This window comes from Leptodactylus fuscus, chromosome 3 (genome assembly GCF_031893055.1).
Source record: "Leptodactylus fuscus isolate aLepFus1 chromosome 3, aLepFus1.hap2, whole genome shotgun sequence".
Lineage (NCBI taxonomy): Eukaryota > Metazoa > Chordata > Amphibia > Anura > Leptodactylidae > Leptodactylus > Leptodactylus fuscus.
Window position 1 is genome coordinate 229,198,172 of NC_134267.1, and position 15,235 is coordinate 229,213,406.

Genomic DNA, 15,235 nt, shown 5'->3' on the forward strand with positions numbered 1-15,235 from the left:
CTTCACCACCCACCATTTGGGACAGTACAGTGCTTAACCCTACATCAGAGGTTTCATAAAAGGAGTCCCTTGGTCAGTCAGGATCTCCTTGGGTACCTGTCCAAGAGAACATATAAAAGAGCTCCTTGCAATTAACTTAACAGTGTGTCATAACGGTACGGCCTTGGGGTATCGTGTAGTATAATCTAACACCACTAGTATATACTTTTAGACTTTACAACACAACCTACCAAGTTCATGGCCACTCTTTCAAAGGGTACCTCTATATAATGGGTAGGGGAACCAAAGGACTCCTGAAGTGTGACACAGGGGCAGTTAGTTGACACTGGGCAGGAGTTATAATACTCTTGGATATGATTAGCTATTCCTGGTCAATAGAAACTGTGTAGAATGCGCTCTTTGGTCTTTTCGTACCCAAAGTGTCCTCCTAACACAGGATTATGCGCCATATCTAACACTACCCTCTGATAGGCCCGGGGCACCACCAATTGCTCAACAATTTCTCCCCGTATTTGTTTCACCTTATACAGTAGGTCCTGGTTCATGGACATATAGGGGAACTGCTTATCAGCCCCTGGATACTGGGGTTCATCATTTACCACGGTTATATTTTCTCTGGCATGAGCCAGATTAGGATCCCAAAACTGTCACAGGACACCTGGAGCTCCGGGATCTAGGGAACTCCCTCCTGATCTTCAACGTCACCAGCTAACACAGATAGGGGAAACTTATTGCCATCTTGGGTCATCCCTTCAGCTAGTGTTTCCCTGTCAAGATCAAAAGGTTCAGGGTTAACTTTAGGCAAGACATTATCAACATTCTTATTTTCAGGACACGGTAAACTCTGCTTTTTACACATATCCTAAAACAGAGGAAAATCCCTCCCTATGATCACACTATAGAGCAGGGACTTAACCACGCTGTTACGGTTCTGTGTATATATATAAAAAATAAACTTTAACTACAGACCCGCTAGTCTGCAGACACTGCAGCGAGGTCCACAGGCCCAGATGGGCGGCTGTAAGGTTTTTTTGTTTTGGTTTTTTTTTTTTTTTTTTTTTATCAATTCAAATTTTATTTGGGTTTTCATAAAATTTTTACAAGAACATTAGATGAAATTCAAAGCAACAAATAAGTCCAGAACATAGGACCACGAGACAAGCGCGGTACGAAAGTACAAACTCGTACAGAGAGAAGAAAATAACATCCAGTTAACTGTGTGGATCCAGCATACATAGGCTATTAAACGAAAGATACAAAAGAACAGTATCCATATAGGAGCAAGCTGTGGCATAAAGAAAAAAGGCACCGCCACAACAAGTCGCAGAGAGGAATAAGTGAAATAGCAGTCAGGAGCGTAGCATAACTCAAAAAAAGTGTAAAGAAAGGAGAGAGAAAGATAGAAAATATAGTTGGAAAGCAGAGGAGCGAGCAGTGAAAAAGAAAAAAAGAGGGGCCACACGGTGGCTCAGTGGTTAGCACTGTAGCCTTGCAGCGCTGGAGTCCTGGTGTTCAAATCCCACCAAGGGCAGAAAACCATCTGCAAGGAGTTTGTATGTTCTCCCCGTGTTTGCATGGATTTCCATCCCATATTCCAAAAAAAGACATACTGATAGGGAAAAATGTACATTGTGAGCTCTATGTGGGGCTCACAATCTACATAAAAAAAAAAAGAAAAAAAGAAGAGAAAGAAGCAGCAAGTGTAGAAGGGCAGAGAAAACCAGGGCAGAAAACAGAGAGGGGCAAGAAAAAGGGAAAGAAAAAAATGGGGGGGGGGGGGGAAGATAGGCAATGGGCATACTACTGCTTCAACATGAGCAAGGGAGTCCAGACTTTAACATAACGGTCATGTGAACGAGAGGACCAGTTCATCAGTTCCTCAAATCTTGAAATTTGATTGACTTTATCAATCCACTGTTGAATGGAAGGGGCAGAGGTGCTCATCCAGTGAAGAGGAATGAGGGACTTCGCAGCAGACAGAAGGTGTGTGACCAACCTATCTTTCTTCGGGGAGTAGTCATCTGAAGGCAGAGAGAAGAGTACTATTTCTGGAGTAAGATCAAAGTATGGGACAGAAACTTTCCGAACCACATCCCGTATCGCACACCAAAAGTCCTGTATGAGAGGACAGGACCACCAGATATGAAGAGGCGTACCAACGTCTGAAAGACATCTCCAACAGCGGTCAGATGGGTGTAAGTTTTTCCGGAACAACCAGTCCGGGGTTCTGTACCAGCGTGAGAGCAGTTTGTAATTATTCTCTTGGAGCCGTATGCATGGGGAAAAGCCATGAGATTGAGACAGGATTACAGCCACTTGCTCCTCGGAAAGAGTGATTTGGAGTTCCGCTTCCCAGTCTGATAAGAATTTCGGCCTAAGAGGCAGGTGAGGGTCTATAAAGTGGTGGAGGCAATGGGAAATTTTCCTCAACATCGTCGTCTTTGAAAATAGTAGCTTCTCGAATTCGGTGAGGTACAGTCTAGGAGTGTATAATGTTCGCAGTTTGCGAAAGGTCATCTCCAGATGTCTTTTATGTAGAAACGTGGCAGAGTCTACCTGGAGTAGGGTGAATAGTTCCTCCATTGGGAGGAAACCATCAGCAGTGACGATATCGTTAAGAGTAAAGCCACAGAAGGTTCTCCATAGGTCTGGATAAGCACTCGAGGACGAGTCAACCAGATGTGGAACAAGGGACAAAGGCAGCAGGCGGCTGTAAGTCTGAACAGCGTGCTACCAGTTAAACTGCACTGGCAGTCATGTGGCATGGTAAACAATGTGAACAATCTTCAACAACACCCTGCCAGTTAACCTCACTGGACAGGTGCACAGTACAGCAAGGCTGCCAAGGGTTAACCATCACCCCAGGTCAGCAACAAAACATGCTCCTGCAGCAGCTAGGAGTACAAAGTGAGTAGACAGTTAAATGGGCTACTGATTCCCACTGGCAGAGCCAAGGAATCCTACCTAGATCCCTAGAGACTGCTCCTACCATTAACTTGAGCCTGGCCCTAACCTACTGTCTTAAGGTACTTAGTCAAAGTGTGAGCACCGGGCGGGCGTCGGCTCACACCATATAAAGGCTAGTCCCCACCCAACAGGGCGGTGACCATGATGTCACCGATCATGCTCAGTATGGCCAAAATGGGACTTAGCCTCTGAGCAGCTCCAAAATGTCTGAGTATGCTCAGTGGGCCAAAAGCTGGACTTAGACTCCAGACACTTCACTGCACGATGCAGATAGTTGGATTGGCCCGCAGGTGGCGCTATGCGCTGGACGGGAACCCTGCAGGACCCAATCCTAACACACGCCCACAGTCATACCCACCTCTCATGGGCTCTGTCAGTGTCCTGAGTGCAGTCATGTCCGGTGCACTGATGTCATGATGCATAGACATGAACTCCATGATGTTGGCATGCCTCACATGATCACAGAGACCAAAAACAGGTCTCAGCAGATCCTTGGTACCACCAACATCATTCAGGAGGACACAAGAGGCCCAAAGGGCATGAGGACTAGTGCCAAATGCTGTGATGGAGCCAGGATAGGTGAGTATGACTTAAGCCTCTGCTTCTTATAATCTAAGGTATGGAGAAACTCCTGAGTATAAGAGTGATTTTTGGGTACAGAAATTTTTAATAATCCAACTCACTTTGCTCGTGCTTAGTCAGGACACTTGCAAATGGCAGATTTTTGTAATGATTTATTTTCAGACAGAATGGTAGAATCGGTCGTCTGATCGCCGACTTACACATCCGTAGACACTTTAGACGTACTGTATGAAATGACAATGTGATACTTAATATGGGAAGAGTCTCTTCATTTTACATAAGACATTTCCTGGTTAGAATGCGTGTGTTGACAAGGAAGATTATTAATGATATTTAATGTTCCACTTACCACAGTCACAATCTCTCCATTGTCTCATTGTTTTTCACGTTACCTAGTTTAACTCGCGAATTTGTCGTTATTCTGGGATTCTCCCCACAACATGTTTACTCGGATGTTCTCCTTAATGAGAAGATGCATACTAAGTCATGTCTCGAGGAAGGAAACGGTTCTGTTATGTAGGCGTGAAAATTACACAAGCAATTACTCCGAATAGTCTACACAAGATACATTACAGTTATACTGTGCAAACAGCTCATCCAAAATTAGGACGTTTCCATCAAATTTATGTATATAAGCAAATCTATCATTTCAGTTCTCTTCTTCCCGCATCATTTTTTGCATTTTGTTTTTACGATGATGCATGGTGGTTTTGGATAGTGGGGACTTGGACTTGCACATGGAGAGATGCCCAAGACCTGTTTCCAGTGGCGTAACTACCGCCATAGCAGCAGAGGCAGCTAACACAGGGCCCGGGACATTAGGGGCCCGGTGACAGCCGCTACCGCTGCTATCATTATACTCGGGAGTCTCCTTCCTTGTTGTCTGACGTCTCTGATGTCACATGAACCCGGCCTGGGTCCCGGGTCATGTGACGTCCGACGTCATTGCAGAAGGACAGTAGCAGAGAAGACAGAGTAGGAGCCGGAGGACAGGTAAGAAACAGTTTATGTTTTTATTCCCCCAGGTCTCCGATTATTATACTCTGGGGTCTGGAAAGACCCCAGGTATAATTATTTATGGGTGTCCACAGTGGGACATAATACTGTGTGCAGGGGCCACTAGGGGGGATAATAGAGCGTGCAGGAATGTGTAGGGGGGGGTTTGGTCGAGGTCTTCGGCGTCGGTTGGGGGGGGGGGGGGGGCATGTCAAAAATTTGCCACGGGGCCCCGCCATTCCTAGTTGCTTTCCTTGCTCTCCGCTTTTTAATGCGTTCAGTATTCTGTTGGGGGGGTCCCCAAGCGGAATACCGAACACAGATGTAAACTGGGTTTAACAGGTTATTTTTTAGTTTGTGGGTTTTTTTTAAATATTAAAGGTGAGGTTTTTAAACTTTTTGAATTTTTTTCTTCTTTTACATGTCCCACAAGTATTGCAAAACATATGAGAACTGTGCACAGGCAATAAGGAGGCTGACATACACTGTATATAGGATCCCAGAAAAAAGGAGCTTAGGGAATTGAACATTTCGCTCCAAATCCGTCCTGTGCCAGCAGATGTCTGGAGCAGGATATATACAAAGCCACGGGGACCTGGAATACATATTGATAACACAGATGAAGTTCAAGATCAAATAAAATGCTACATTAAATACAATCACAAAGAAACCAGAAAATATAACTGAAAATGATAAAATAACTGAAAACTGCATAAGAAACAACTTGATAGGAGCCAGTGGCATAACTACCACCGTAGCAGCAGAGGCAACTGCCACAGGGCCCGGGATATTAGGGGCCGGTGACAGCTGTTGCCGCCGCTATCATTATGCTCAGGGGTCTTTTCGGGCCCCCCGAGTATAATGATCGGCGGCCAGGGAGAGGTAAGAAACATGAAAAACAGTTACTTACCTCTCCACGATCCGGGCAGGCTTCGGCCTAGTCGTCTGACGTCTCATGACCCCGGCCTGTGTCCCAGATCACGTGACATCTGACATCATTGAAGATCAACTACATTGGAGGCCGACAGCGTAGGAGGCGGGAGATAGGTGAGTAACAAATTTTTTTAAATGTTTTTCTCCCCTGGGTCTCCGATTATTATACTCTGGGGTCTGAGTATAATTATTTATGGGTGTCCACAGTGGGACATAATACTGTGTGCCGGGGCCACTAAGGGACATAATAGAGTGCGCAGGAATGCGTGGGGGGGAGGGGGGGCGGTCAAGGTCTCCAGCGTCTGTGTCAGTCGGGGGGGAGGGGGAATGTTAAAAGTTCGCCTCGCGGCCCCGCCATTCCTAGTTATGCCACTGATAGGAGCTAATCCAAGTATTCAGCATATGGTACAGAAGGAGTTAAAATGGAAAAGTACATAAATCAAAAGAGAACTATTACCATAGAGAGCCATGGTAGGAGAAGAAGTGAGGGTGGATATGGCGATAGTAGATTAAATATACGGCCATTTGTACTATAACTGAAATGCTGAAAAAAAAATGTCCATGACATGATGACAAGGTGGGAGGGCTGTCTCAGAAAAGGGAAAATGTATCGTTTCTGCCTCAGCCAATGAGGGTTCATAGGTGGGGTTTTTGCTTTTCCCACAAGGAACTTTCAATCATTTTGCAAGATGAGAGTGGACTTGTAGATAGATAGATAGATAGATAGATAGATAGATAGATAGATAGATAGATAGATAGATAGATAGATAGATAGATAGATAGTATCCTATCTATCTATCTATCTATCTGACCACAGTAAGCCAGCTAAGGGGATGGAAAAAATACAGACTAGACAGTATGAAGATACAGCAGATTTATTCTACATAATTGTCTGTGATAAACCCGGCATATTGTAACTAGGGTTGAGCGGATCTCGACTTTTCAGGATCGATTTTGAAATCCGATTTCCGATCATTTTACATTCGAACCCGATCTCGATCCCAATTCCGATCCCAATGCAAGTCAATGGGATTTTTTTTTTTACTAATCGGAGATCGAATTTTAAAAACAATCCTATTCACTATACAGCATGGAATCTAACAATTGAACGCTTTAATTGTTAGAATCCACGCTGTGTAGTGATTTTTTTTAATCACTAAGTAGCCAGAGGATTTTTTTTTTTTAATCCTCTGGCTAATTAGTGTCCACTTACCTACAGAGATGGCTGGTCTGGTATTCTTGTTGTTCTTTGCCTCGCTGCCCCCGTCTCCCAGGTTAGGAGAGTCTGGGTGGGTACTGGGAGGGGAGACGACACATCTCCCCACCCTGTACCCACCACCACTCTCCTAAGCCACAAGCCCCACCTTCTTCCTAGCTCTTTAAACACTAACCTGGGAGGCGGGGGCAGTGAGGCGAAGAAGAACGAGAACACCGGGCACCGGACCAGCCATCTCTGCAGGTAAGTAGCTACTAGAGATGATAGCTAGTCTCCCATTAGAATGAATGCACGCAGGGGGCTAAGGCCATGTGCCGGCTGCTTCCATTCATTCCTATGGAACCGCAGCGGAGCCTTCACACTGAGTATACGCTCCGCTCATTCTGAGCGGAGTGTATACTCAGTGTGAAAGCTAACATTGTTAGCTGTTCCCACAATGCTTGGCCAGTAGCAAAGCATTGTGGGAAATAATCACGATCTCGATCCCACCTAAAAAGATCGTGTTTGGAATTCCGATGGCAATCGTGAAGTTTTCTCGATCGCCGGTCGGAATCCGATCTTTTCCAAACACGATCGCTCAACCCTAATTGTAAGACTACTTGTGTAACTTTCTAAATCTGAGCCGCTATAGTCTCTCTCCAGTATAGTGGGTTGTAAAGTCACATCTGTAAGATATCACAGGACAGCTTCTCTGCTGCGGGTATCTCTCTGTAATGTGCAGAAGGGATTAGCCAGGATTCCCTTAACTTTGCAGGTAATGTAGAAGGCTGCCAAAACGCTGCATTCACACAATGTGGGGCCTCAGCCATATATCATTTCACATAAAAGGGGTGGCCTTCTTAAAGTGGAAGTCTTTTGGACTTTGGTATCTCATATCTCTCTCTCTCTCTCATGCCTATCATGTCTTTCTATCTATGATTAGACAAAGCCATCATGTGGTCACTTCTTTCCACATGAGATTTTTATTTATTTATTTGTTAATATAAATGTCACCTATATAAGCTACAACTCATACAGAAAGCTCCATGTGGCTATATTGAAAAATATATATATTCAGAGTATTCAGAGTCTGTTAGGTAGTAGACAATCGTATCACATGCCGTTACCTAATCTATAACTATACTGGTGCCCTCTAGTGCATTTTTACATGTATTACAGCTATACACTGTATTCTTGTGAATCCCATCTACATATTACAGAAAAATACATGCAGCAGACACTGCAATCTCCAGTACTATTGTAGTTTTGGAAATCACCACGTCAGTTATACCTATGGAAACACCGGCAGTTTCCCTATAGGTATAATGGAAGCAGAAAGGCCGCAGAAGAAATCAGTGGTGGATCCAGGGTTTGCGGGGCCCTGGGCAATTGACTTTGGCGGGGACCTACTTACTGGGGGTCTCGCACTTCTAACCTGTACTTCCCAACTGTTGAAGACTAGAAAGAGGGAACAAAACGTGGCGCGCAGCGCGCCGCAGCAAATTAGGCCCCACCCACTTTTATGTTGACTCCACCCATTCTCATTCAATTTTCATGTGATTCCACACAGTATAATCCTTCTACAGTCACCCGTAAATTATGTTCCCCCTCCATCTCTCCCCATTTTCATATACACCCTTCATCTACCCCTAGTTTCATGTCTCCCCCTCTATCTCTGTCCCCAGTTTCATGCCATTCTCCCCCTTTATCTGCCCACAGTTTCATTTCCCCGTCTCTGCCCCAGTGTCATGCCATTCTCCCCCCCTTCATCTGCCCCAGTGTCATGCCGTTCTCCCCCCCACTTCATCTGCCCCAATGTCATGCAGTTCTCTCACACATACACTCACTCACCATTCCTCGTTCCCCCGCAGCTCTCTCCCACATACACACATTGTAGCCGCGATGTGATGACGTCATCACATCGCGGCTACATATGCCAGGGGTCAGCGTTAAAGCAGGAGCTGAGCTGTGACAGCTCCTGCTTTAACGCTGAGCTCAGTTGGAATTGGGACATGCCGACCGGGACCATTTTGTTAGGTCCCGGCCCCGGGCGGTTGCCCGGCCCTGGATCCGCCCCTGGAAGAAATCTCTACAGACTTTGTGACAAGCGCTGCGGGAAAAACCACAATGCATTGCCATCACGATTTTTTCCTCTGTGGGGCCTTAGCCAATAAGGGGAATTATACGGTTTTCTATTACACTGTGGATAATCCTTTTTTTGTCAAAAGTGTCTAAATGAATCAAAGGAGATTTCTGGATGCTCTGTTACTGAAACACAGGGACTGATTAGTCAGAAATATTCTGTGCGGGAACCTGACAAAGTGATCAGTTTCCCTATAGTGCCTCCAGAGGTCAAACATGGTATTGCATGCTGAACACTAATTAATAAGCTGTGTAATACATGGACATTCTGCACGGATTTTCCCACAATGTATTCTCTGGTTACCATTCATCTTTCTATAGACACTCATGTCACTGTCACTCTGCCTGTGTTGGTCTTAGGGGTTAAATAGAGTCCTAGGTGTATAACAATGCCGGGATTGAAATTAAAGCCTTCAAATGCCGATTTGTGCCAAACTCTGGACTGAACCACCCAAACCTGAAAACAGAACAAATCTTTAGGAGTTCACCCATCAGGAAGCAATTGAATCTGACAACGTACCTGCTTTTCACCTACTGGAAAGACACTTCTGGCCGTACCCGTCTACCAAATTGGGAGAATGTTACCAAAGACGCTTTATGCATTTTTAACATGTCCTTCTCCCAAGACCCCTTTCATGAAGTTCAATTCTCTCAATCTTGGACTACATTTATTTGCCATACAAGGCCGACATGCCAGACACTGGATACCAAGGTGGAAGAAGAGGAATAAGATACTACATCAAGCCGGGTATTGCACATACCGAACTCAGACCCAAGTCCAAATTCTATCCCCTTCACCATAAGGATTGCCACCTAGAGACATTCTAAAAGTGTAGCAGAATAAGGTGTCCTTGAGTAATTATATTTCCAAACAATTGATACCTAGGGGATTAAGGGTGCAGGTGTTCCCATCTTTTGGTATTGACAACAGTGAGTTCATTTAGAAGTGGGAAGAAATCTGCAATTGTAGCCGTGAATTAATGCAATTGATTATAGACCAAAATACAAAATGTTTGGATGAACTAGCATTGGATATTAAACGCCTTGAGACAGAATTACAGAAAAAACTTAGTTCCCGTGATTTTGAAATTTTTTTAAAAAATTGGATAAGGCAGCAATCACATGGGAAAAGTAAAAAATATCAAAGATATCTTAATGATGTACGCAGCAATCGGGTCTATAAGTGGCAATCGAGAGAAGGTTCACCCAGGGCCCGTTCTTCATCCATGTCATCTGCTGGTTCTACCGGTGGTGATTCTGTTATGTCCTTCACACGTGAGAAACACTTCACGCGTTAGCATAAAATAAAATAATCTGCGGATGCTGGATATAAAAAGAAAACCATGTTATGGGAACAGAACCAAACCGTCATGGTGATACGTTGCAGGCAATTAATCTGTGTAATGTGAGTTTAACTAAACCTCAGTTAGAAGTGTTGCAACTTGGTTTAAATTTTGCACCATCTACTAAATTTGATGCCTTCACAGCCGTGAAGGATCTCCATCTTTTCGCTAGAAAGTTACTTTTTAAAAAGATATTTCACAAGGATGAATCACAGGGCATACTTACCACATTGGAGGAACAACAGGCCGAACAAACACTGCAAGCCCTCTTAGATGAACAAGAGGCACCGGTAAAGAAGTTATTTCCCTCATTGATAATTCCATCTTCAACTAGGTTCCCACCATTAAATATGATACATCATATCGACTTATTTTTGTAAATGGTAAGGAATTTGAAAAAATTCCCCCTAGAATTATCAATCATAACATCACATTTGATCAGAGAAAGGTAATACAGGAATTATCCTCCATGTCGTTCATCGTAATCAAACAGTCCGATAAAGGGGGGAAAGTGGCTTTATGGCCCGTAAACCTCTACAGAAAGGAAGCCATGAGACAATTGAGAAATGCGTCATGTTACAAAAAACTGATGTATAATCCATTGAGGCAGTTTACATCAGAGCTATCCCTTTTATTGCAGGCGGCAGTTAATGGAGTAATTTCTCAAAATCAGTCATACCTACTTCCCAAATTTCCAACGTGTGCTACCTTCTATAGGTTGCCAAAAGTGCACAAGAATCCCACATGTCCCCAGGTAGGCCCATAGTTTCAGGTATTGGTAGTCTATGTGATCCTGCATGTAAGTTTATTGATTACCACCTAAAACCACTTGTTGAAATCCTTCCTTCCTACATCAAGGACTCATCTGACATTCTTTTGAAAGTAGATGGTCTACATTTGGAGGACGACATGTATTTGGTCACATGTGACAAAGGCGTTATATACGTCGATTCGGCATGACGATGGCCTACTAGCGGTCAAAACATTCTTGGAGATGTCAGACATGGAGAAACCTTTAGGTGAGTTTTTGCTGAGATTATTGAGATTTGTTTTGACAATTTTTTTCTTTTTGAGGGGTCGGTTTTCCTGCAGCTCCAGGGAACAGCAATGGGGGCGTCTTGTGCGCCCTCATATGCAAACTTGTCCCTGGAGCTGTGGGAAAGAACCATCTTTTTAACCGACCCAATTCCTCTCACAGAACATGTTCAAAACTGGTGGCGATTTATTGATGATGTCCTGTTTATTTGGCAGGGGTCTATACAAGAACTTGAACAATTTATGGGACATCTCAATAACAACGATAAAAATATTAAGGTCACCTGGTCCTATAGTCATCAAATTGAGTTTCTGGACATCAAAGTAAGTGTGGATAAAGATGGTTATGTCAACACTGACCTGTATCCTAAGCCAACCGCAACAAATTCTTTGCTCCACTTCAATTCCGCCCATCCGAAACAACTCATCCGCAATATCCCGACAGGACAGTTCTTGCAAGCTCGAAGAGTTTGTTCAACGAATGCATCCTTTGAGGTAGCGGCACGAGACCTGGAACGGTATTTTGAAGCCAGAGGCTATGATACCAAGGTTATTGGGAAGAGTTATGTTAGAGCAAGGTCTGCTAACCGCACTGAACTACTCAAAGAGAAGAAAAATCCTTCCTCCTCATTGGACGCTCGATCAGACCAGGTTCGTTATATCACAACATACAATTCACAATATGGGCAACAACGGACAATTCTCAAAAAATTTTGGGATTTACTTTTATTAGATCCGATTCTAAAACTATATTTAAATCAATCTCCAGTGATAACGTACAGACGTTCCCGTAATTAAGGGATTCACTGGTCAGGAGCCACTTTGTAGGTAATTCTGGGCAAAAAAAACTCAGTTTACATGGCCCCAAACCAGGATGTAGACCATGCAGCCATTGTGTGGCCTGTACCAATGTAGATACAGCAGATACATTCTGGGATTCGGAACAGACATACTTATCAGATTCGTACCCCTCTTAATTGTTTCATCTGGGGTCATCTATTTTGCCCTGTGTCCATGTAATTTTATTTACGTGGGCATGACTACTTGAGAATTTCGCCGCCGTGTTAGGGAGCATGTCTTAGACATCATTAATGCGAGAGAAACTCAGGATGTTGGTTCTTAAACAACAATCCCGAGACACTTTAAATTGTATCACAACTCTGATGCTTCCCTATTAAGGATAAGGGTAATAGATCAAATTGTTCCGGGACCAAGAATGGGGAACTGGAAAAAAAACATTGGCCCAAAAGGAAAGCCGCTGGATCTATCATCTTGAAATAACACAACCGATGGGCCTGAATGAGAACATCAGCTTTGCCCCATTCTTATAGGCATATTTGTAATTCATGAATAGTCGATTGTTGGGTTGTGTCCTCACAGTATTGGTCAATATATAGTTTAATTAATTTTTAATGTGTTGTCTGATGTATCTGGCATTGTTTATCGTCTTGTTTTTTGTATTTTTTGCAGGAATGTGTGGCCTCTGGTTTTCGTTAGTGTGGACTGTATTCAGTTGCCTAAAAGAAAAAAATCTGAGGAAAGGACTTTAGGGAATTTTTTGAAAAAAAGTTTTTTAAAAAAGAAAAAGTTTACTTTTACTTTTGTATTATGCACTTTCACTCACACTACGCACTTTGTTTTTTCACGATTAATGGTTTCACTTTTTGTATCTTGTATATGCGATAAAACATTTTCACGGATACGTGACAGGTCACCTTTCATGATATTTATGCACATGCAATATCACATGAGAGTATATGTATCACTTTTTTTTATATGTGATAAAATAAGTTTATGGACACTTAATAGGTCACATCTCATGACATTATACACATGCAATATCACATCATATGTCATTATAATTTTGTATATGTCATTTTTTTATATTATATTGATAGGATTTAAACTGTAGTAGATTGATTTTCTTGGTGCAAGTAAAACTTTTCTGGGTCCTTCACTGTTATAGTAATATTGTGTACCTTGATTCCATCATCATTGATTGCTAGTTTATGCAAGCATGGCAGCCATTTTGGGAAAGACTTTTTTGCCTTTTGTGAGCGTGGCAGCCATTTTGGGAAAGACTTTTTTGCCTTTTGTGAGCGTGGCGGCCATTTTGGGAAAGACTTTTTTTGCCTTTTGTGAGCGTGGCAGCCATTTTGGGAAAGACTTTTTTGCCTTTTGTGAGCGTGGCGGCCATTTTGGGAGTGATCCTCATTGTAGGTTCGCCCTCTTGTGGTGAATTAGATATTGGCGCATGCGCAGTATGAAGATATTCCGCCATCTTCGTTTGCTTTCGGTCAGCACGTATATACACAACGGTGATCTCACACTGCCGAAACAGCATGGGTATGCTTTATTACATCCAGGTTGTAAACACATATGTTCTGAATTAGAACTCTTTAAATACCTACAAGCCAAGTCCTTCTTTGTCCCTTGACAAAGCCCTGGATAGGGCGAACCGCACGTCGGGCGTGATCTGGTTCTCATGAGGGTATAGATAATACGTTTACAGGGGATTCCATGTATGTCTTTCTGTACTTATGTCGAAGATTGCAGCAGTGATGTGGCGATTCCACCACTTTGTGATTATACGCACAGGCTTTCTATTCTCTATATATATGCGATGTTATATACATTATATAGGCATTACATGGGATCCTAGCACTCTTTACTGTCATGTTGTTTCAATACCTCTTGACCACCAGATTTCTTTTTGGGTTCAATCACTCCTCCGTATTTGTTATTTGTATATCGTCCATTGTCTGTCTTATGTATTTTAATGTATTAACAAAAATTTACTATTTTTGGTTATTTACTGTAGCCAGGTGTTTTCTTTGTTGGTATGTATGGTCCTGAATGAGGATCAGACAGCGGCTCAATCTTTACAGCACCAAAAACTTGAGGGTTTCGACACAGGCATTCTGAACAAGGAACGCGAATTTCTAACGATAAGTGATCTGGTCCTCGCCTTGTTTTATCATCTACCTAAAATTCATAAGGGTCTCAATGACCCGCCAGGCAGGCCTATCATCTCCGGAATGAGATCTGACTCGTAACTTCTCAGTATGTGGACGTACACTTACAAAAATTGGTCAACACGCTCCATCCTACTTACGAAATACCACTCACCTTCTGAATGAAATACTACAGAAATCATGGAAACCCTCTTATCTATGGGCTGCTTTGGACATTGCGGCCCTTTATACCTTTTTCATGTTTGTATATCGGCCATTGACGTATACCTAACCAGGAACACGGCTTTACCACTAAGGCAAAGAAATTTTATAGTCAAAGGGATTCGTTTCATTCTAGAGAACAAGGCCTTTGAGTTTGAGAACAAAATCTTCTTGCAGAAAACGGGGGACCTAAATGGGGTCCCGTTTTGCGCCGAGCTATGCAAATTTATATGTGGGATGGTTTGAAGATACCTATACTTATGGCTCAGCTTATTGGTGAAATGCAACAACTTTTTTTTTTTGTTTTGTTTTTTTTTTTTACAAACGCTACATCGATGATCTGTTGTTTATCTGGGATGGCTCTGCTAATGAATTTCAAGATTTCACCAGGGCTCTCAACAACAATGACTGGGGCCTCTCCTTTTCAGGCAAGGTCAGCTCTGACACTGTGGAATATCTTGATCTTATTCTGATGGGCGAAGGGAATAAGCCGCACCAAAACATTTTTCAAAGAGGTCGATTGTAAAGCACTGCTGGATTTCCATAGTTGTCATTATCGAAAATGGAAAGAGAACGTACCTTTCGGTCAGTTCAAGAGCATCCGTCGGAATTGTACAGACGAACGCGATTTCCAACTCCACAGCGCCATCTTAACCCATAGGTTCCGAGATTAAATCTACTTTAAAGGAAAAAATCAAAGCAGCAGAACGAAAGGCCAGCTCCCTCACCCAACAAGATTGCTTACTACCAAGATCTAAAGGCTCAGAGGTGGGATACAAACTCAACGCCATTCGTACTGTTGTCATGAAACACTGGCACATTCTATTAAATGATCTCCACTTAAAGAAATCTACTCCTACTGTCCG